Source organism: Equus asinus, chromosome 25, assembly GCF_041296235.1.
Source record: "Equus asinus isolate D_3611 breed Donkey chromosome 25, EquAss-T2T_v2, whole genome shotgun sequence".
In the NCBI taxonomy this organism is placed as follows: Eukaryota; Metazoa; Chordata; class Mammalia; order Perissodactyla; family Equidae; genus Equus; species Equus asinus.
Window position 1 is genome coordinate 25722285 of NC_091814.1, and position 23016 is coordinate 25745300.

At 40.5% G+C, this 23016-nt stretch overlaps 1 pseudogene; it reads left to right on the top strand.

Moving 5' to 3' along the window:
- The first annotated feature begins 3451 nt into the window (after positions 1 to 3451).
- LOC139042052 (E3 ubiquitin-protein ligase RNF13 pseudogene) lies at positions 3452 to 16729 on the top strand (annotated as a pseudogene).
- The last annotated feature ends 6287 nt before the right edge of the window (positions 16730 to 23016 follow it).

A 23016-nucleotide genomic window follows, 5' to 3' on the forward strand; every position in this document is an offset into this window, starting at 1 on the left:
ATCCTCCCGAGGGTCGCCACATCTGGGCCTCCCCTCGGGTCTCTTCTGTGGAGTATTTCCTTTATGAGAGTGTGCTTGGGAGCCGAATGATTCCAAGTCGAGGTGTGGAAAGGCTGGAGTCTAGATCTTAGAAGGCTCTAGGCTGGGTGGTGTTCCTTTTTACTGGGTTGTTGTATCCACACAACTAGATGTCCTTTGAAGGCTCATAAAAATCTTTACTGTTGCTGTTTCAGCAACTTCCAACCATTCTCACGCTTTCTAATTCTTCTTAAGTATAAGAAGGCATTATATTTAGGGTTTCTGGCATGGTCGTAAAGGGCTTGTTTGGATTGAACACTGAAAAGGAGAAAGTAGGAAAGCATTTCCACATTATTGAGTGAAATTTTTTTTTCCTTTGCAGCTATAGGCTGAATGTTTGTGTCCCTCCTCAATTTATATGTTGAAACCTAATTCCAAATGTGGTGGTATTGCGGGGGTGAGGCCTTTGGGAGGTGGTTAGTTCGTGGGGGTGGAGCCCTTATGAACGGGATTAGTGCCCTTAGGAAAGAGACCCGCACAGAGCTCCTTTGGTCCTTCTGCAGTGGGAGGACACAGAAGACTGCTGAGACTGCTGTCTGTGAACCAGACAGCAGGCTCGTATCACACACTGAGTCTGCTAACACCTTGAACTTGACCTTTCTGGTCTCCAGAACTTGGAGAAATAAATGTTTGCTGTTTAAGCCACCCAGCCTATGGTGTTTTTGTTATAGCGTCCTAAAGGGAGTAAGATATTTGCCTGAGGTAGTAGGAGGAATGGTTGAAGAATCAGGAGCATAATTCTGGCCCTCTTTTCCCAGTAACCCCTGTTTAACCACAGACAAGTACTTAACCACTCAGGACCTCCTTTAAAGAAGAAAAAATCTCATTACAAAAGCAATGTTTGTTTATTGTAGGGAACTTGGAAAATACAGAAAAAATCCACAAGAAACTACATTTATATGCAAAAATAGAATCATACCATATGTTTTTTGTTGTCTGCTCTTTCCACTTCATAAATTGTAAGCCATTTCTGTTTTTATTTCTTGAACAGTTCATTCTGCAACATTATTTGGTAATGATTGCACATCATTTCATAGCATGGACATACCAATCCTTTCTTGTTGGACTTGGCTTGTTTTCAATTCTTTACTGTTAAGAAGCTATATACCACTTTGTAGATAAATCTGTGCACACGCTCATGTTACTTCTTTTGGCTAAGTTTCTATAAAGAGTTTCTGGGTCAGAGAATACATACATTTTAAAGTCTTTATCTGTTAACAAGATGCATTCAAGGAAAAAATTTATAATCCTCTCCAGCACTGGATATTGGATATCATTTTCCTCCATCTTCAAATGGGGGTAAGACCTTTCTCACAAAGTCATTGTGAAGATCAACTGAAGTAAGTACAGAAGTCCTACATTCCTTTTGTCACAGGATAATAGATTTTGCAAGTTGCTTTACAACAACATGAGTGATGATGTGGAACACTCAGAGGTTACGCTGTCCCTATTTCGTTCACCATTAATTAATTCCTTTTCTATTTACAATCTGTCTTCTGCTTCCAACCTTCTTCTCAAACTGCTCTCTCAAAGATTACCATTTGCCTCATAAACTCTCTCTTCCCTTGAATTCTGAAACATTGCTTCCTCCTGATTCTTTTCTTTCTGCTCACCTTTACTAGTTCCTCTTTGGCAACCTGCCTCTTAAAATGTATTCAGAATTCTCCAAAGCACTATCCTTTATTTTTTCCTCTCCCTCTTCTGTGAGTCTCTTCTTCGACTCTCTGTTAGTGATTGCATCCACTCCTGTGGCTTTTTTGGCTGTCTAGAGTCCAAATTCTCTTCTAAGAAAATCCCTCATTTTTTGTGTGTTCTTTGAAAGTAGTGCCTGTTGCCATACAGAAGTTCAAGGGCCCTTTCTCCCCGTCCCCGACTTCAGAGCAGTTAAGAGGGTGGGCACATGCCTTCATTTTTGCCAATCAGATGTTTGCTCCCAAGACTCTGACCCTCGAGGGAATGAACAGCAACAAGGTGACATGTGGAGGCCTTGTTCATGCATGTGGCTGCAACAGTGGATGGACCAGAACTCTCGAAGAGGCTTTTCTAACCATTCCATTAAAAATTGCAACCACTGATTCTGTGAGCCCCCATAGCCTTCCAAGAAATACCCTATTCAGCAAGTTAGCAAGACTCAGTTTCTGTTTCATGCAGAATCACTTACTGTGTTACAGGCTTCTCACCCACAGGATGTCCAAAACCACATTCACGACCTTGCCCATCAAGCCTTTGTGTATTTCAGCAAAGGATGTCACCTAAGTAATTACCTTAGGTAGAAACTTGACATCACTCCTTGTCCTTTGCTTCTTGGGCTTGGGAATCAGATAGTCCTGTAATGGAATCCTAGAATAGCCATTTGTTTAGCTGTGTGATTCTGGGGGAAATTACATAAGTTCCTTGAAACTTGTTTTGTCTTTTTATCTGCGAAATCAGTATCCTAACACCTATTCTTGGCTATTGTGAAGATAGCGCAGAGCCTGGGCCTACCATAGGCACTTAATAAATGCTGTTATCACCAGTTCTTGTGGATGGCACCTCAAAACAGCCTCCTTTCTAGTCCATCTGCCCTGGTTAGGCCTTAAGTCTCCTCTGACCTGGAAAATTACAGTAACCTTTTAACTGGCTTCTCTTCAAAATTCATCACGCAACGACCATCACAGTTACCTTTCGGGAGCATAGCTCTTCTTTGAGGACTGTCCATGCCTTTAGGATGAAGTCCAGACTCTCAAACATGGCATTTCAAGATCCTTAACTGTCTAGTCTCAAACTGCTTTTCCAGAATCCTTTCACTTACCATTATTGTAATAAACACTTGTTAAATGCCTACTGGATGCCCTGCGGTAGCAGAACTTAGATTTTAATAGGGGAACCTGTCAATAAAAAAGAACATAATCACAGATTGTGACTGAGATTTCAACCAGAAGCTTTAGGAGGCATGGAAAATTTCTGTCATCTCTTTTGTGCTTCTGCCACCGCCCCCCCCCCCCCCCCCCCCCCCCCCCGCCCCAGGAAAAGAGCCTGTTTCAGGAAGCCATTGCTTCTTCACTCTGAGTCCCAGAATGAGGCACATGGCTTGCAGATCCAAACCTGATTTGCAATCTGGAGCCAAACTTGGCCAAACAAAACAAAGGTCAGCCAAGTCCAGCTAGCACAGTCATAGCCAGCTTGCAGACGTGTGTGTGAGGCATAAATATTTATTGTAACTCACTGCAAGTTTGGATTTGTTTGTTGTTTTAGCAAAACTGGAATAATACAGAGATAGAACCAAGAGACTGTGCTTGTGGGCTGGGTGTGAGGGTAAGGAAAAGAAAGAAATCAAGGCTTCTGTCTTGAGCAATAGAATGGAAAAAGACATCAATTACCAAGGAATTACCAAGGTAGGGAAGAGTGGCAGGGAAAGGAGTTTGGGTAGGAGAGTCAAGTTCAGTTTTGGACATCTGGTAGTCTGGGTAGTCTAACTGAAATTGAACAAATAACTTCAAAATGGCAATGGCTGGACACAATAGATTTCTCTTTTCTCTTTCATAAAACAGTTCAATGCGGGTATTCAGTGGATGATGTTTTATGCATTTATTCATGAATCCAAGCTTTTTCAGGCTTGTGACTCTGCCCTGCTCTACAGCTACCTCTGCCTGCACGGGAAGCCAGGAAATGCTTAGCTGGGAGCTCAAGGTGAAAAGGATTTGGTGAACAACCAGCTAGTCTCTGCCACTGCATCTTATTTTGAGACACCTCTTAGATATCCAGGAAAAGGTAAAGTATTACTACTATACTACTGATAAGAGAACTACTTCTCTATACTAACAGGAGGGGAAACACAAAATAAGAAGGAGTAGATGCAAGTAGTATTAGGGAAGGACACTTCATCCCCATGCCTCACATTTCCTTCCAAGTGAAGGAAGCTCAATTACTGTGGCTCCTAGTTTCTTTCTATGCCCTTGCCCGTGCTGTCCCTGGGGAGGTGGGATGACTTACCTGATCAGTGACTCTGGGAAGAGTAAACTGAGCATGATTGGCTCGGCTTCACCCTTCTTCCTCTTGGGGAAAAAGCCGCCCATGAGGAATATGCATTCATCAGTCATACAAATAAATGTGAATAGCCTCCCCTTCCATTTTTGCATCTAGGGAGAACCTACCGTGTGGGGTTGGATTGGAGCTGAAGGCATCAGGATTGGAGGGATTCATCAATGTATGTGTGTGCGTATGAACTCATACTCTGTATATATTTGTATGAATTGTATATGCTGTATAAGGATGTTTCAGTCAATGACAGACTGCATATACAGTGGTGGTCCCTTAATGTTAGTACCATATAGCCTAGTAGTAGGCTATACCATCTAGATTTGTGTAAGTACACTCTGATGCTCACACAGTGACGAAATCACCTGACGACATTTCTCAGAATGTCTCTCTGTTGTTGAGTAGTGCGTGACTGTACACACACATTTTCGATGCATATGTATATGTAGAGAGAGAGTCTTTTCAGCTGCTGTAACAAAATACCACGGACTGGGTAGCTTATAAACAGTAGACATGTAGTTTTTACAGTTCTGGAGGCTGGAAGTCCAAGATCAGGGTGCCAGCATGGTCTGGTGAGGGCTCTCTTCTGGGTCTCAGACTTCTCACTGTATCCTCACATAGTGGAAGAGAGTGAGGGATCTGTCTGGAGCCTCCTTTGTAAGGGCTCTGCCTGCATGACCTAATCATCTCCCAAAGACCCCACCACCTAATACCATCATCTTGGAGGTTAGGATTTCAACCTATGAATTTTGGGGGAACATAAGTATTCAGACCATACTGTGTGTGTGTGTGTTTATAGCTTTTTCTGCTGAAAGAGTAATGACACCCAAGTAGCAAAGAACACCTCCAGAGACCCAGATCTCAATTATCTTGATTTCTAAATACCATTTCCCACTAGAAGGAGCCAGGACCTCTTGGGAAAATGGCTGATTCCCAGGGCAGCCTGGAAAATCTTGTTGTGCAAAAAAGTAAATATGTGCTGGGAAAAATTTGGTATTCAATATAAATAAGGATAGTAATGGATTATAGTTGATTAAATAAAATAAGAATCTGTGAGCCATAATTGTGACAGATAGATAATACGTAAATGTATACATACATACATGTGTATCTACGTGGGGGGGCATATGAGAGTTCTCTGTAATGTTCTTATAACTTTTCTGTAAGTTTGAAATTATTACAAATGTCAAGTTAAAAAAATTCCAACTCCCATCACCCTTATCCTGTTAAAAAAGTAAGAAATATATTATGTAAAAAATATACACATAAAATTTATATACATGTACATTTGAATATAGGCAATCCCATCTCACCCTGCTTCTCATCCCCCCCAGCACTTAGCAATTTCTATCATACTATGTAATTTATATATTTATTATGTCATTTTTTATGGTTTGTCTTCCCTCCCTCACTGACTCTTTCAAGGATGCAGGCTCCACAGTAGTTCACTGACATATGCTGAGGCCTAGAAAATTCTCTGGCGCATCGTATGTGGTCAATAAGTATTTGTTGTTGAGTGAATTAACAGATTAGAACTTTCTGGGCCTTGTAGGTCATTGTGCCTGACTCTCTGTGGGCCTTTCTACTGGCTTCTTCAGAGGATCCTCTGCTGGCACTTCTTACATTATTTCCTCAGCCTCTGGACTTCCTGTGGTGTCCTCCTGTCAGACTTTCGGTAGGGGTCCCATCACCCTTCTAGGAGATTCTCTTTGGTCAGAGTTTTGAAGGGCTCCAGGCCATCTCTCTCTCCTTGTTGTGACCTACATGGTCCATGGCAACACTCATACTTCATTTTCCCCTACTGCGGAGGGGAGCTGGTTACCAGTACAGTCCATCTTTACCCATTTGATTTCTCATTTTCCACACCAAGAAACACATACCCCCAATCCAGAAACACATGTTAAGCTCTGAAAGTGGTCTCCTTGAAGGGCCTCTCACCATGTTTCAGGTGAGAGGGAAGCACCACTTCTTATACACCCTCAGATATGTAGGAACTTCAGTACAGAATCCTTTTCCTAAATCTTTTCTAATCTTCAACCTCCCAACCCCTTTGTACCTTTGATGTGCATTACTCATTTCGCTGGCTCTTGGAAACCTGCTCACCCTTTTCTGCATGGTGTTCTGTCTCTCTATTTACTTCGGTATCTGATACATGTTAGATTTTGGTGCCTCAGTCAAAACTTTCAGTTTAACATGTTGTTGCTCGTGTAAATTCATGACCCATCATGGCTCAAAGATATATTGCTATCAAATAAATAACTTATCCACAAAATAGCAATTTCACAATAATTCAAGTGCTTTCTTTGCATTTCTCCCAAACAACATGGAGACTTGCAGTTTGTAGTAATATATCTAAAAGTTTCCTTTTCCACTTCTGTTTATATTCCTCATACACCATAGCTGCTCTCACTCCTCTCTTTTCCAGAATTTCCGTACATTTAATGTAAATTTAAGTTAAATGTAGACTATTCTAAAAGCACAGAAATTGGAACTAGGAGTGGAGTGCTGCTGTAATAAAAATTCAAACTATGTAGCATTGACTTAGCAGCTGGCCAGCCGGCAGTGGGGGAGTGGAGAGCTGTAGATTCTTGTTATGCTGGGGAAATAGGATTCGTACAACTGTGCCTGAGATAACCAGGAAGGCAGATTCAAGTTCCTCCTGAGCCTGTAGTTGTGGGAGAAGCAGTTGGAAATAGCCAGAATTTTAGGGTGAGTTGGCTGCTGCTAGCTTCTTTTAGCAAGATACAGGTCCAAAAACTTTGGAGCCAGATGTGTTTGAGAATTTAGAATTTTTGAAGTTTATAAAGTGTAACAGTGCATGTACGGTATGGTACAAACACTCCAGCAGAGTCTGGGGCAATGCCCCATAAACAAACACCTTCATATTTCTACAGTGAGATATACGATTATTCACACTCAGCAGGACAAATAAAGATTATAAGTAGGCCATATCAATTTAGGTCAAATTTCACCACTGTAGAATCACAGAAATGGGCTACAGAAAAACTATTTTTTCAGAGCTTTTTGGGTTTCAGAATTATGGGTAAGGGATTGTGAACCTGATTTATAAGAGAGAGGAGTCTAGGCCAAAACTGATCTGTTTTCAAGCAGAAAAGGACCAGATAGAGCCCAGAATTGAGGGGTATCTCTAGATTGTATCTCAAACTGCAAGACATGAGATTGTTCATGCTCAAAGACTTCCCATTAAGGTTTCTGAGTCAAAAAGGACCCATCTCTGAGGCCAAGATCAGAACAAGGGTATTGCCTCCTTGCTATGCCTGTTTCAGATACCTTGAAGTAGCCTCCATAAATTAGAAAAAAAAATCTATTCATAGCTGCATATTTGTATCATCTCTTTATATAAAAATTTTTGTTTATACAAAAAGGTTTCTACTATATTGGAATTCTTTGTTTTCTTTTTTTGCATAATATGAAATCTTTAGAAACCTTTTCATATCAGCTGTTAGAGCACTAACTCATCCTTTTTGATGGTGGCGGATGGATGTACCTATACTTTGTTTAACCAGCCCTTAATGGTGGACGATTTAGTTGGTTCCATTTTTTTCCCCTCTCATTATTATGAAAAAAGCTGCAGAGAACATCCTTGAAGAGTGGAAGAGATACCCTGGAAGAGATATGTTTGATCAGTATATCCTTAGGGTAAATTCCTAGCAGTGGGATTGTTGAGTCAATGGGTCTGTACCTTTTAAATATTGAAATCAATTGCCAAATTCATCTCCAGAAGGAGTCCATGAATTTACACTTCTACAATGTTCCGGACGGTGTAGGAGAATGATTGTGTCTCAGGCTCGACCACACAGATTGGGGGCTGCTGTACCACACAGCTCCAGAGGTAGTTATGGGTGTTCACAGTTTCTGTGGCTCCGTGTAGCCAGCCACTCTGCCTGCAAGTCTTGTGCATCCATCACCTTGAATCTCATTGCTTTACCTTTGTTTAAGGCTGAAAATCATTGTCCATCTACCTTTTAATTTTCCTTAACTGCTTGTATGTCCTTTGCTTATTTTTCTATTTTGAGTTTGTTATTTGAATTTATTTTGTCTACCTGTGTAAAGCTCTGTGCAAATTAAGGATATCAGCTAATTGCTTTCCTGAACTGCAACCATGTTTCCCCAGTTTGTCAATGATTTTTAGGCTTGCTTTATGTCTTTATTTATAAATTTGGTGTTGTTAAATTTACCAGACTTTTGCCTTACAGCTCGTTGGCTTGGTATCTTTCTTGGAAAGGACTTTTCCACTCTAGAATCTAATAAAAATTCATTCATGCTCTATTCAGAAATTGTGTGAATTTATTTAATGCAAAATCTTTGATTCATTTGTAATTAATTTTGGTATAAAGAGTGAGCTATGAATCCAGCCTTATTTTTCCTAACAATTCTTCAATTTCCCCCACACTATTTTATTTAGCTCACTGACTAGATTACATATAAATTCACTGATCAGAAATGACACTTTTATTATGAACAAAAATGCCATGCATACTTAGGTCTATTTCTGGATTCTTTATTCTGTTCCACTGGTATCTTTTGCTTCTCTAGTAGGAAGCAATTTTAATCATGGCAGCAATATCTGGGTTTTTTAAAAAGTTATCATTTTGATTGATGCAGTCAACATAGTTGGCAGGGTTGGGGATGAGGAATCAGCTGGCATGATTAGTGGCACCAGTGCCAAAGAATTAGCCACTGTGGCCAGGAAGGCAAGGACTGAGGATTTGACATTTGTGGTTGGTGTGTTTGCGGGGACTGAGGGCAACGGCTCAGCCAGCATAGTTGGGGCGGCCAGGGCCAGGGCCAGGGCCAAGAAGACAGCCTGGCTCGTCAGGAGATTGTGTACACACTCAGGGAATTGACCGAAGAAGTAAGTATATTGAGACTAATGGAATCCAGATTTCTCACAATCTGAGAAGAGAATTACAAGTATAGAAAAGCCAAGGCTGGAAAAAACCCTGTGGTATTGGTTTGGAATTGGAAATATTGGTGTGAACTCATGGTTTTGAATATGTATAGATAGACTAATGTAAAAATAGATTTATAGGTTGTAGGTGTCTATTCATGTATTTTTAGCTTATCTCCTGTGAGGACCTAAAATCAATAATATCCCACTAGCAATGAAAATAACTAGTGCCCAGATCTTGGTTTCTAAATGCTATTTTCCACTAAAAGGAACCAGGGATGCTTGGATAAATGGCTGATTCCAGATATGGGAAAAAAAGTACAAGATGAGCCTGGAAGATATTTTTGTGCCAGACAGAAGAATTGCTCAAAGATTAATAAGGGGTAGGTTGTAAGGACACAAGAATCAGCTTAAAGGAGCTTCCACAAGCTAAATCTGGGACAACTGGAGCATCAAAATAATAATAATAATAATAATAATAATAATAATAAATACAATCTACTCAATAAAATAGAAATCCATACTGATATAAATAAATGCATGAATAAAGAAATAAATAATTGGAGGAGAAGGGAAAACTCTCACAGTAAGCTGCCAGCTAATAAGTGTAGAAGGAACGAGAGAATTAGAAGCATTTTGCAATCATTATAATAATAATTGATTCAGGTAAGATTTATCAGTGGAAGCTAAAACTGGTAGGTGACCACTTGATGAGGAACAGAATATTTACATAATTTCAAAATTATCTCCACACACACTATATATTACTTGTTTATTAATTAATACCAAATACTTCTCAGTTAACTTTACCACAGAGAAATCTGACAGATACTATTTTATAAAAGTGAAAACATCACCAGTATTGGGACAAATTGACATTTGTCAATTGTACTTCCTGATAGGATGCCATTAGAAGAAGGTAGCATCACCTTTGGGGGATTTCTGCCAAAAATACATAACTTTTATGTAATTATGAGGAAAAGTCAGACAAACCCAAATTGAGGGACCCTCTTACGTTGGCTTGAACCGCCGTAACAAAATACCGTAGGGTGGCTGGCTCAAGCAACAGAAAGTTATTTCTAACAGTTCTAGAGGCTGAGCAAAGGGTGCGGGCATGGTCCGGTCTGTGGAAGGCTCTCTTCTGGCTTGCAGACAGTCACCTCACCGTATCCTCACATGAGAGAGAGAGGGAAAGAGAGAGAGGGCACGCTCTGGTCTCGTTCTCTTCTTATAAGAACACTAATCCCATCATAAGGGCTTCACCTTCATGACCTCATCTAAACCTAATTACCTCCCCATCTCCAAATACCATCACACTGGGGGTTGGGGCTTCAACATATTGTCGACTGAAATAAAGAGAGTAGGTGGTATTAGTGAAGAAGTTTATTCAACAATCAGCGTGAGGAGTTCGAACCCCAGGAAAATAACTCAGCTGAGTGCTCTGATGGAACCGCTCCAAGAGGTGTGAGTTTAAGGGCAGCTTCTGTCTCTTTCACGAAACAGTGTACATGCAGGGAAGAGGAGAAGGAAAAAAACATGCAAGAAGGTTTCAAGAAAAAGGGATAGAGTACATCTGGGCTTTTCTCTAGGTTATACGTTGAAGGTAACATAAGCAAGAGTTCCTTGGTTATACGTCAAACAAGTTCAGAGATGCTGATGTTATATACGTGTGGAGGGAGGCAAGGACCAAGGTCATTAATTGTTCCCTCCATCTCTAAGAAATGCAGCTGGGAAATGTGAGAGCGAGGTCCTCCTTTATCTTTTCCTGTTGTGCATCTGTCCAGTGGCATCTCCAGACATGAGCTGTGGGGTTGCAAGGTCGTTTTGTCACAGGCTGAACATGGTCTTCACGGCTGCTTCACAGCACAACATGGATTTTGTTGTACTGACTTAAAGCCTATGAAATTTGCTTGCTAGATTCACCTCTTAGACCAGTGAGAGGGGAACCAAAAATCTGTCCACAGTATGATTTTGCGGGGGACACAAACATTCAATCCATTACAGGAATTTTCTACAAAATAACTGGCCTATTCTCTTTAAAAGATATCAAGGTCATAAAAGATAAGGAAACACTGAGGAATTGGAGACTAAAGAGACTCGACAACTAAATGATACGTAGTTCCTGGACCTATAATAGATATTGTTGGGATAATTGACAAAATTTGAATGTGATCTGTGGATTCAGTCAAATCAGGTGAGCCGTTTAAAAGGTGAAACATCAGAGAGACATTTCTCTGTTGGCCTGGAAGAAAGCGAACAGCCTTGTGGTGAACTGATGGAAGAGGCCGTGTGGCTAAAACCTGAGGGTGGCCTGTGGCAGCTGAGAGTGACCCCCAGCTGACAGCCAGCAAGAAAACAGGGGCCTCAGTCCTACAACTGAAATGAACTGAGTTCTGCTTGGAAGAGGGCCCCAAGATCCTAACCTGAAGGAACTGTAAGAGAGTAAATGTGTGTTGTTTTTGTTATTTTTATTTTTTAAATTTTTATTTATTTATTTTTGGTGAGGAAGATTGTCCCTGAGCTAACATCTGTGCCCATCTTCCTCTACTTTGTTTGTGGGATGCTGCCACAGCATGGCTTGATGAGGGGTGTGTAGGTCCATGCCTGGGATTTGAACCTGCGAACCCCAGGCCGCTGAAGCGGAGTGTGCAAACTTTACTACACCACTAGGCCAGCCCCTGTGTGTTGTTTTAAGCTGCTAAATTTGTGATAATTTGTTACAGAACAATGGAAAACTAATACAGACACTCAGAACAATGAGTTCTGCAGCAATAAATGAGCAGCTGGAAAAGCTTCTTGACCAGCAGGAGCAGTAACAACCCTCTGAAACCTGGTAGAGATGGTATTATACTGCCCAGGTGAGTTATGAAGGTTTTGCAGAATCCAGTCTGGACAGGAACACTCTGCTTACAGAATAATGCACAGCATCAAAAGTTTGGCAACCAATATTTTAGAGCTGTTATCCTGGGGCGAAATTTGATTTCATTAAAAATGGTGGTTGTTGTGGATTGAACTGTGCCCTCCACCCCCACCCCAGATCATATGTTGAAGTTCTAACCCCTAATGGGACTCTGTTTGGAGATAAGTCATCTAGGGAGGTAATTAAGGTTAAATGAGGACATAAGGGTGGGGGCCTGACCCAATAGGGCTGGGGTCCTTATAAGAAGAGGAAGTGACACTGGAGATCTCCCTCTCTCCATGCACGTGCAGAGAAGAGGCCATGTGAGGACACAGCGAGAAGGTGGCCGTCAACAAGCCGGGGAGAGAGGTCTCATCAGAAACCGACCCTGACGGCACCTCGACCTTGGACTTCTAGCCTCCAGGCTGTGAGAAAATAAGTTTCTGTTGTTTAAGCTACCAGTCTGTGATACTTTGTTAAAGCAGCCCAAGCAGATGGACGCACTGCTGTACCCAGTGACTGCTTGATTAGTCAGTCTTATCTAAATAGTCAAAGTGCAATCAAGGTATGAAAATCCAGTTTTCAGTAGCCGTATAGATGGTGTCCCAGCTTCAGAATGAAGGAGGAGTACAGGGTGAAGTAAAATTTTGGTTTTCTTACGTATTCAAAGAATGAATCACTCCAACTAGCTCAGTTTTCTGACAAGCGTAATGCTGTTAAGCACTCAGATATCCTTTTTAAAATGATTTTGAATGGGTACCATTTTTTTTTTGAGGAAGATTGTCCCTGAGCTAACTTCTGTGTCAATCTTCCTCTACATGACTTGTGGGACACCTGCCACAGCATGGCTTGATAAGTGGTTCATAGGTCCACACCAGGGATCTGAACCGTCAAACCCCGGGCTGCCGAAGCAGAAGGTGCAAACTTCACCATGAAGCCACCAGGTCGGCCCCAAGAATGGGCAGCCAATGTTACACCCTTCCATCTCTTTTGATTTTTCAACCTTCAGAAATATAATCAATGCAAATTATTAAAATCACAAAACAGAGAGAAAGAAAGGGAAGAAGGGTTGTCATGAAAATCCTGATTCATGTGTTTCCTATATGAGGCTGTTCCTTGCCTCAGCTCCAACCTCTTCCCAGACACTGCTTTAATCATTTCCATTTGTTTTTCCTGTGGTGGATATCTCCGTATTTCTCAACAATAACTTTACACCATTGTTTAAAATTTATCAACCTTACACCTTGCCATTCTGCAGTGGTAAAGGATTTAGTCCTCGTCCATAAACTGCAATTTCCCCACCCTCCAAAATGGTACTGTCACTATTCTCAGTTCCTCCTCTTGTAGTCAGAGCATCTTTAAGCAATACATTTAAACCCCTACATCTTATTTCTCGTGGATCTTGATACTTCCACTACCTTTTGCCTCCCTTTACCACATTTCCAGGCTCCCACTTTCAATAGATATAGGTGTACTTTGACAATATCCAGATTAACAGCGTTTATACTTTGTTCTGAAACTATGGTTAATTTTCCTATCATTTGTTTATGGTTCCATTATACAAGTTGAAAGTCAATAACCAGTGTTAATATTATTATGATGGTATAAATACCGTTTGTCATAAAACTGAATATTGTGTTTGGGCTTCTCTCCTTATTTCATGTCATGACCCCCATACCTATTAATGGATAATAGTGCTAAACAGAAATATAATGAATATAAGTTAATGTTCCTCAGTCACTCAGAATCATAATTGTGAACTTTAAATATTTTGCTTGCCAAAAGCCGAGTGCTGTCTTTAGGGTTTACTGAAGTAGACAAGATGGTTTTCTCCTAATATTAGTAGCAGCTGTTATTTATTGAGCATCTACTAAATGTCAGGGATCCTGATGTGCAATATTCTTTAGCAGCAACCCTGTATTACTCCTATTTTTACAGATGAGAAAACAGAAGGTAATCAGATGGAAGGACTGGATTTGAATGAAAGACTGACATCAAGTTAGGTTGACCAACTCTCTCAGTTTGCCTGGGACTTGCATGGTTTTAGCCCTGAAGAATCCTGCATCCTGGGAATCACCTCAGTCTCAGGGAAATTGGGATCGTTGGTCATCCTACAAGTACAGATTCTCTATCTTTTTCTTCTGTTTAAATTGCTAACAACAACAACAACAACAACAATAATAATCAGCCATTTCCATGACTTGAGCTTCATTGCTCTTCTGTTAGCCAGTTACATCGTTTGCTACTGGATTGCCTGAATTGGGAGCTCTTATGAAAGCCTGAATTGATGTCAAACCTGTATACATGTGCAGTGCTGTACGCCATTTATTCTTAAATATATGAAAGATATTCTTCTCAGTCTCCACTAGGATGGTAATTTTTATATATGAAGCATACTTTAGGAACCTTCCTTTGCTGGTTCCCCCTCATGTTTATACCTCTACCATGGAGCACCTCAGAACTCAGGTCTTGAACTTCTTTCTGTATACACACTTGCATGGTGACGTATCTACTCCCATGACTTTAAATATCATCCATTTGAGTTAATGACTCCTAAACATGTATTGTCAATGAGGATTCTCCCCTGCACTCCTGACAGGTACTCCATTACCTGCTGGATATCTCCTTTTAGAGGTGAAATAGTTATCTTAAACTTAAAATGTCCAAAAGAGAATTTCTCATCTTCTCAAGAAAACTTGCTTCTTTCTCAGCCTTCTGTACTTCAAAAATGGCAACTCCACCGCTCCGGTTGCTCAGGCCAAATTTACTCATCTTTGACTCTTCTACTAAGCTCTTTCCCTGTATAAAATCTAGCAAATCCCCCAAAATACACCCAGAATCTTCTCACCTTTCACTACCTTTACCCTGACAACGCCTGGGTACAACTCACGTCTCACTTGGATTATTGCAATAGCCTATGTCCATCTATGGTCTACTCTCAATAAAAATCCAGAGTGATCCTTTTAAAACACATGTTGGAGCCATAGTTCACAATGTTGATTCCAATGACCTCATTAGCATTGGATCCAACATCAGTAAGTACAGTTGATGTGCTAAAGAAAATTGACATTCCATCTGTCTTTATTGGCAAATCATCAGCTAATTCCCTGAAAGATGAATTCACCTATGAAAAAGGGAGCCATGTTTTCTTAGTTCCAGATTTTAGTCTTCCTCTGGAATATTAACTAATGCCCTTCCTTATCATAGTGGGCAGCTGTCTCATCTTGATAGCCATTTTCAGGAACACGAAATTTGTCCAGGATAGACATAGAGCTAGAAGGAATAGACTTCATAAAGATCAACTTAAGAAACTCCCTATACATAAATTCAAAAAAAGAGATGACTATGACGTATGTGCCATTTGTTTGGATGAGTATGAAGATGGAGACAAGCTCAGAATCCTTCCCTGTTCCCATGCTTATCATTGCAAACGTGTAGACCATCCTCTAACTAAAAGCAAAAAAACCTGTCCAGTCTGCAAGCAGAAAGTTGTTCCTTCTCAAGGCAATTCAGACTCTGACACAGACAGCAGTCAGGAAGAAAATTGAAGTGTCAGAACATACCCCTCCACTTAGATCTTTGGCTCTGTCAGCACTCAGTCATTTGGGACTTTGTCGGAATCCTGCTCACAATACCATGACGGAATCTTCAGACTATGAGGAAGATGACACTGAAGATACCGACAGTAGTGATGCAGGAAATGAAATTAGTGAACACGGTGTTGTGGTCCAGCTACACTCTAATGGTGAATGGGGTTACAACATAGCAAATACTGTTTGACCTTCAGAAGGAGATTGGCTTATTTTCCTTTATTTCGGTATAGAATTTGACTGTTTTTGCTCCCTTCGGAGATTTCTGTAGGAATAACTTACTTTTTAGTATTCCGCAGTTTAGTCCGATTACTGAAACAGGTTTTTCTGATCTGCTATTTATCTGCAGGAGTGTACTTCATTTTGCTGATAACTAGTAATAGACTGGTGCCGTAACTCAAGCATCATGTCAACTCTTCTTTTTGGAATGAAATATAGCCAAAATACTAAAAGATGAATTCCTCAGTATAGCTTGCAATTAAGACCTAGATCACAGTATGCACATGCTTCGTGTTTTACACACAAGATCAGTGCTGTGGCCACCTGGCATGAGCTAAGCCAGCCCCCATCTCCATAAAGTTACTTAGAGTCATTGAGTTGGAATTTGGTCGCTCTGGAATTTCCCCCAGTTGCCATCATTAGTGAGAGGCCACAAGCTAATTTAGCATTTTTCCTCCTATGGGCACCACAAAGAAACTCAAAGCTGTCTTTTTCCTTTCTATTCCCAGGTAGTCTTATCCTGATAGGAAAGGTCTGTACTAGTGCACATTTCAAAAGTTTTTTTTTAAAGATTTTTAACGCTATAGTGCTATGTATGAATTTGATTCATCAGCTAAAGTAATATATCTCTGGACTTTACTTCCTGAATTTCAGTATCCTTAAGGGCTTTGTGTTGTGCTCAAAGCAAAAAGAAAATGCTGTGTAAAAATACCAAACTTCAGCAACTGTTAATACTCAGATCATATAGCTCTTAATAAAGAGCATCTTATGCCAATTAGCCCTGCTAAACTATGTACAGAGGAAATTGTTCAAGTATTGGATTTGAAAATAATTGCTTATGTTCAACAGACAGAACTAATGATGTATTTAAACAATGTATTATGAAAAGGTAAATTATCTTATACATCACTGTAACTATGTAGAAAATATAGACTTCTGTATAATCAACATGCTAAGAACTTTTAGACGGCCTTGCGTGAAGGGAGTTTGAATGTTAATAAACATGTTTTCCACTTTAAGAACTGGCAAACAAACAAACGAACACGTGTTGGGTCTCTCCTCTGCTGGAAGTTCACAATTGCTCTCCATCTCACCCGGAGGAAGAGCGCAGCCCTTAGGCTGGTCTTACGTTGTGTGGTACCTCACCCCATTACTGTCTTGACTCAGTCTCCAGTCGCCCTGGCTTCCTTGCTCCTTAATATCCAGATGTACTCTTTGCCTGCAAAGCTCGTCCCACAGTTATCGGAAAGCAGGACTGGCCATATAGTATGTGAAGTCCAGTACAAAATGAAAATGTGGGGCTTCTTGTTAAAAATTTATTAAGAGTTTCAAGACTGTGACAGCAGAGCATCAGACCAAGGAGGGGGCCCTTCTGAGCACGTGGTCCTGTGTGAACGTCTGAGTCTCCGTCCCTCAGCAGCTTCACGCGTTCGTTCAGAAGTCATCTTCTCATGGAATCCTCCTTCCCTGAACCCCCCCTATTTAAAACTTCAGTACCTAGCCCCACCCCCCAACCTGGAGCTCCTCATATAACCTTGACTATTTCCTTTTTCTCTTTAACATTTCTTACCCTCTAACGCACTGTATAATTTACATATTTTGCATTTTCTGACCTCTCCCTGCATTAGAATAAATGAAGCCTGGGTTTTTGTTTTGTCAATGCTGTATCCTCAGCACTTAGAACAGTGCTTGGCACATAGCAGGCACTCCAGTATTAATTAAGAGAAAGAAAGTGAATGAATACATTGATTATATAGTCTCCGGGTGGAACTAGTCCAGCTTTTAAATCTGTCCTTCAGAGGAAAAATCCTGTGGACTTGCAATATTTCCACAAAAATTACACAAATTGCTTTCGTCTACTTCACTTTTACCCCAGGACACACTTGGACCACAGAACAGCTGGGTCATCTTTCCTTCCCAGAATTCAGCCTCTCCACGTGCCCTTCTTTTACACAATCCTGCCTCTCCTTATAAGATTCTAAAATTGTTGTTTTTTTCAACTCTTGGCTCTTCTTCCCTTTTAAAAGTAAGTTTATAGATAATAACATGGTTTAGAATTCAAAAGTTACAAAAGTGAAAAGCCTCTGTGCTTGCTTGGCCCATCACCCTGTTCCCTTCCTCAGTAAAAACAAACGTTATTTTCTGAGTCTCTTGTGAATCATCTAAGAGATGCTCTGTGCAGGGTCTGTGCTAGTAAATGTGAGTGTGATTCGTTTGTTTGCTCACTTTTTCTAAAAAATGATTCGATAATAGGAAGTGAGAATAGGACTATTTCTGTCTCAATTTTGACTGAGGTTCCAGGATTCCAGGTTCTGAATACTCTCATATTTCTCAGGGACATGGCAGGGGACCTTTGCAGTACTTGGAAAAGAGCACTAGCAACTGGTGTTGCATGCCTTGAGCTTTCACCACTTAGGGTATGAGAGAGGCTGGCAAGGCCAAGGTGGAGTTGGAGACTGAGTAAGAGAGCTGCTGCCTTGGGCTTTGCAAACCAAATTCTATTCCCACAGAGAAGTATGCTTTTCCCTCACCTTCAGCCTAGGGCTGAAGTTGGTTCTCAACTGGGAGGATTTTTCCTCACAGGGGACATTGGCAATGTCTGGAGACATTTTGGATTGTCATGTCTGGAGGGATGCTATTGGCATCTACTGGGGGGAGGCCAAAGATGCTGCTAAATATCCTGCAATGCGCGGGATAGTCCCCCACAATTAAAACATATATAGCCCCAAATGCCCATAGTATCGAGGTGGAGGAACACTGGCCTAAGGAGAGAGGTGTCTTCAGTACCACTTGAGAACTGGTTAAATGTCTCCTGCAGTTGGTGGACACATGCCTAGAGGCCGAGGTGGGCTCCCTGTGCTAATGGTGGAGAGGTCAGGTTGCTGAACAGGGATGCAGCGTGTGTTCCCAGAAAGTTTGGTGAAAGGATGCTCGAGTGATTCGTGTGGACCAGGTAACTATTGTGAGGGAGGAGTGGGAGTCGGGGAAGGAGCCCGAGCGGGAGCGTCACATGGAGAGAAGAGGCGAGCTCAGCAGAAATAGGCTGGAGGGTCCTGCCAGAAGCTCTGGAATAAGGAAGAAGTCCTAAGAACCAACCTATACCAAGGGAGCTACAGGGGAGATTCTCCCGTCAGAGGAAGCTGTGGTGTGTGGGTTGTCCTTGAAAGACCTCCCAAAATGCTTCGAGAGAATGCATCTATGTCAAACACTTGGAAAGCCCAAGGAGCTTGTGATGGCTCTCAACACTGTTAGTCAAATAAGAGCTTGGATGACACTGCAATGGCATGTAGAGAAGAAAATCCAGAGCTCACAAGATCCTACTTGATTTGGCCCCTGCAGCCCTCTCTAACTTCGTCTTCTCTTTATTAGTTTGCTCAAACCACAAGTCAGTGGACCTTAAGCATTTTACTCAAACACACTGAGTTTGGTCTGACCTCAGGCCCTTTGTACTTGCTTTTCCCACCACCTGGCATGCTCTTCCCCCAGACCCTTGCATCACTGTTTCCTCTCTTCATTTGAGTCTCAGCCCAAAGGTCACCATCTCAGAGAGACCTTCTCTGACCAGCCCATCTAAAACAGGCAAATCCCTGTTCACTATTGCCTTTGCTTTCTTTCTCTTCAGAGCACTTAATGTTTTGTTATAACGTATTCACTTTCTCTCTCTCTCCTTTATTATAATGTAATATCCCTGCAGGAAGACACTTCATCTTTATATTCCCAGGGCCTAGGGCCATTGCAGCATTTGGTAGGTGTCCAATAAATATTTGTTTAATAAGTGAGTGAATGAATATCTGAGCCATGCTCTTGGGGTTTGCCGAGCTGTTTAATTTGGCTTCAGGTTTGCGAGGGAGTGGAGTCTTGGCTCTGCCTGAAGGCGGGGTCTGCCTTCCCCAGCTCAGAGCCTGCCCTTTATCTCCTGTCAAATTCCCTGGCCCTGGAGCAAGAGACTCCCACGCAGGGTAACAGTCACAGGCCGCCCGCTTCACACAGCTTTTCAGAGAGAAAGCTCGCTAGGACCTTTGCTGAAGTCATCCCTCCCTGTTTAAGGACTCAAGTGAAAAGTCGTGAATGAAGAGAGTAATGCTTGCCTGGGTCCTTGTATTTTTTTAAAGTCAAGTTTGTCTGTGTTTTATTTATATTCTAATTTAAGAGATAGTTATATTTTTAAATCAAAAATAGATATTTATTGTTAAAGTTTTGGGAAATCTAAATAAGGGGCAAAATGGAATAAGATCACTCGCAATTCTATTACTAGATGTTATTACTTTCAATGTTTTGTGTACGTTCTTACTGCCTTTCTTTTCTATGCATATACAGGAAAATATATTTTAAATTGGCATCATATTAAACTATATCAAAATGGCACATACTCACAAGTAATGCCACATCATGTTTTATGGACATATGTTATAACACTGTATGAGAGAATAACTATTAATTTTCTTCTAATTCCCTCCAAAAACAAAACAAAATCTACACAATGCATCCTATCAGCTGTATATCTACCCACTTATCTATCTCTGCATCTATATGTCTATAAATTAATTTATCTATCGATTATCTACATACCTTTGTATCTTTTATGTTTCTGTGTAGCTATATTTCTATGTACTCTATCTTGTACTCGTTCATTTATCTATTTTTCTATCTATTTATCTATGATCTATCTATGTAAATCTCTTTCTCTGCATTTATCTACCTAGTTTCCTTCCTTCCTTTCTTCCCTCCATCTATCATTTATCTATTAATCATCTATCTATTGATCTATCATCATCTATCTACATATCTACCTATCTATCCATCATCCACCTATTTATCTATGAAAGTGTTTATGTATGTATATATCCATATATCTATCATCTATCTACGTATCTACCATTTTTATTTACACAAACATCTTTCTGCTATATACACTTTGGCACTCTGTTTCTTTCACTTAATGCATCTTAGAGACCTTCTACATGAGTACCTCGAGAGCTGTCTCGTTCTCTTTTTTGATAGTGACATTGAAATCATTATAAGGCTATCCCAATAAAACATTTAAATTTTCTTTTGTCTTTACTTTTCTTGTGCTATATAACATACATAAAGCACACACACATACACACGGACACACAAACACACACACACATAACATTTAGATACTGCTCAAGTCAAGAAATAGAACATTGCTACCACCCAAAGGCCCCCAGTGGACTCCTGCTCAGTTATAGCCTTATTTCTTCCTACTAGAAGTCACTCTATCCTGACTTTTGTGATAATAATTTCCTTGCATTTTAAAAATTTTGCCAGCTATGGGTACATTTCTAAATAGGATAGTTTGATTTCTGTTTATGAACTGTTTGAATGGAATCATACTTTATGAATTTTGTTGTTTCTTGCTTCTTTTTCTCCATGTTATATTTATGAGACTCATCCATGTCATGGCATGTGGTTGAGTTCGTTCGTTTTCATTACTCTATAGTAGTATTCCATTGTATACTAAGTCTTACCTAAAAAATCAATTCTAATGTCAGTGGACATTGGATTGTTTCCAGTTTGGGCCTATTGCAGAAAATGCTTTTATGAACGTACTTATAGATGTGTTTTGGTGTTCATGTGCACCGATTTTTAAAGGTACGTTTCTAGGACTGGAATTTCTAGGTCATGGATATGTCAAGTTCACTAGGTAGTGGTGCCAAACTGTTTCTTTCTTTCTTTCTTTTTTTTTTTTTGAGAAAGATTAGCCCTGAGCTAACATCTGCTGCCAATCTTCCTCTTTTTGCTGAGAAAGACTGGCCCTGAGCTAATATCTGCCCATCTTCCTCTGCTTTCTATGTGGGATGCCTGCCACAGCATGACTTGCCAAGCAGTGCCATGTCCGCACCCGGGATCCAAACCGTTGAACCACGGGCCGCCGAAGCGGAATGTATGCACTTAACCGCTGTGCCACAGGGCTGGCCTGGAAACTGTTTCTCACTGTTAGCACCCAACCTTCTCCACCCCCAAGGCAGTAGAAGGGACTTCCCATTGCCCAGCAACTTTGTCAATATTTGGTGTGGTCAGACTATTAAATTCTTATTTACAAGTTTCCTGCTGAAGGTCCATTTAGCTGTCTCTCTTTCTCTTTCTCTCCCTCCTTTAAAAGTTTTTTCCATTACAGAAACCACAAGGAACCCAACCTTATAGATTATCTTGCCAAGATTTTGTAAGTGTATCCATAGTATATCTCAATTGTGGGAATGCTAAGTCGAAGGTACTATAAATACTGATAGCCAAATTTTCCTCCCCGAGTCCATCAGTTTACATTCCCACAGCAGGACATGAGAGCCTGTATCCTACCTCTTCAATGACGGTGGCTATCATCGAACCTAAATGTGTGTCAATCTCGTATTTCACTTTTGTTTTGGTTTACACTTAATAATTACTAAGTTTCACTATTTATTCATCTGTACTTAATGCTGAAAATCTGTTTTCTTTGAAAACTGCTACTTCTTATCTTTTCCCTATTTTTGTATTTGATTGTCATTTTTTTATTGACTTACATAAATTTTTTATAAATTAAGGAAATTAGCGCTTTGCTGCCATATATGTTTTAAGTATCTTTTTTCATTTGACACTGGTTTTTGGATTTTGTTTAGACTAACTTTTATTCCATAGAGAAAAAAATTATGTATTCAAAGTTATCAGTTTTTTACTTTAGTCTCTAGGTTTTATATCCTTCTTAGAAAGGCCTTTCCTACCTTCGCTCATATTTCCTTTTTGAAATTTTCCAGGTTATTTTATGTTCAACTCCTTGATACATGTTAAGTCTTTGAGGCACCAAAATGAGGGAACATGGTAGGAATCTAGCTTTCCCCCAAACCGTTTGTCAGCGGATCCATGTTTTTCCTTCTTGTTTAAAAAAACCGCCTTTACCATGAACTAAAATCCATATGTAATTGGGTCTACTTTTGGATTCTCCATTTTGTTTCACTGATGTCTTCTTTTTGCTTGCTGCCTGGGTTTTACTAAGCGAAAACATTATCTTTTTCCTTAATCAAAACGTCAAAGACATAAATAGGTATAAGTACACAGGCACTAGGAGAATATGTGAGCAAAGTTCTCTGGGAGAGGGAGCAACATGTGGCCATCTGGCAGAGGATAATGGGCTACAGGTGCTGGGCGTACGAAAGTATAAGGTTCTTGTGGATTCTTGCTTGGGAAGAAATGCTCTGTATACACATAAAACTGCCAGTTAGGCAAGCAAAATATATTAGGACCAATATCTTCAGGCAAAGCCTGATTTCATTCAAAATAGTAGTGTACCTAATGACTAATTA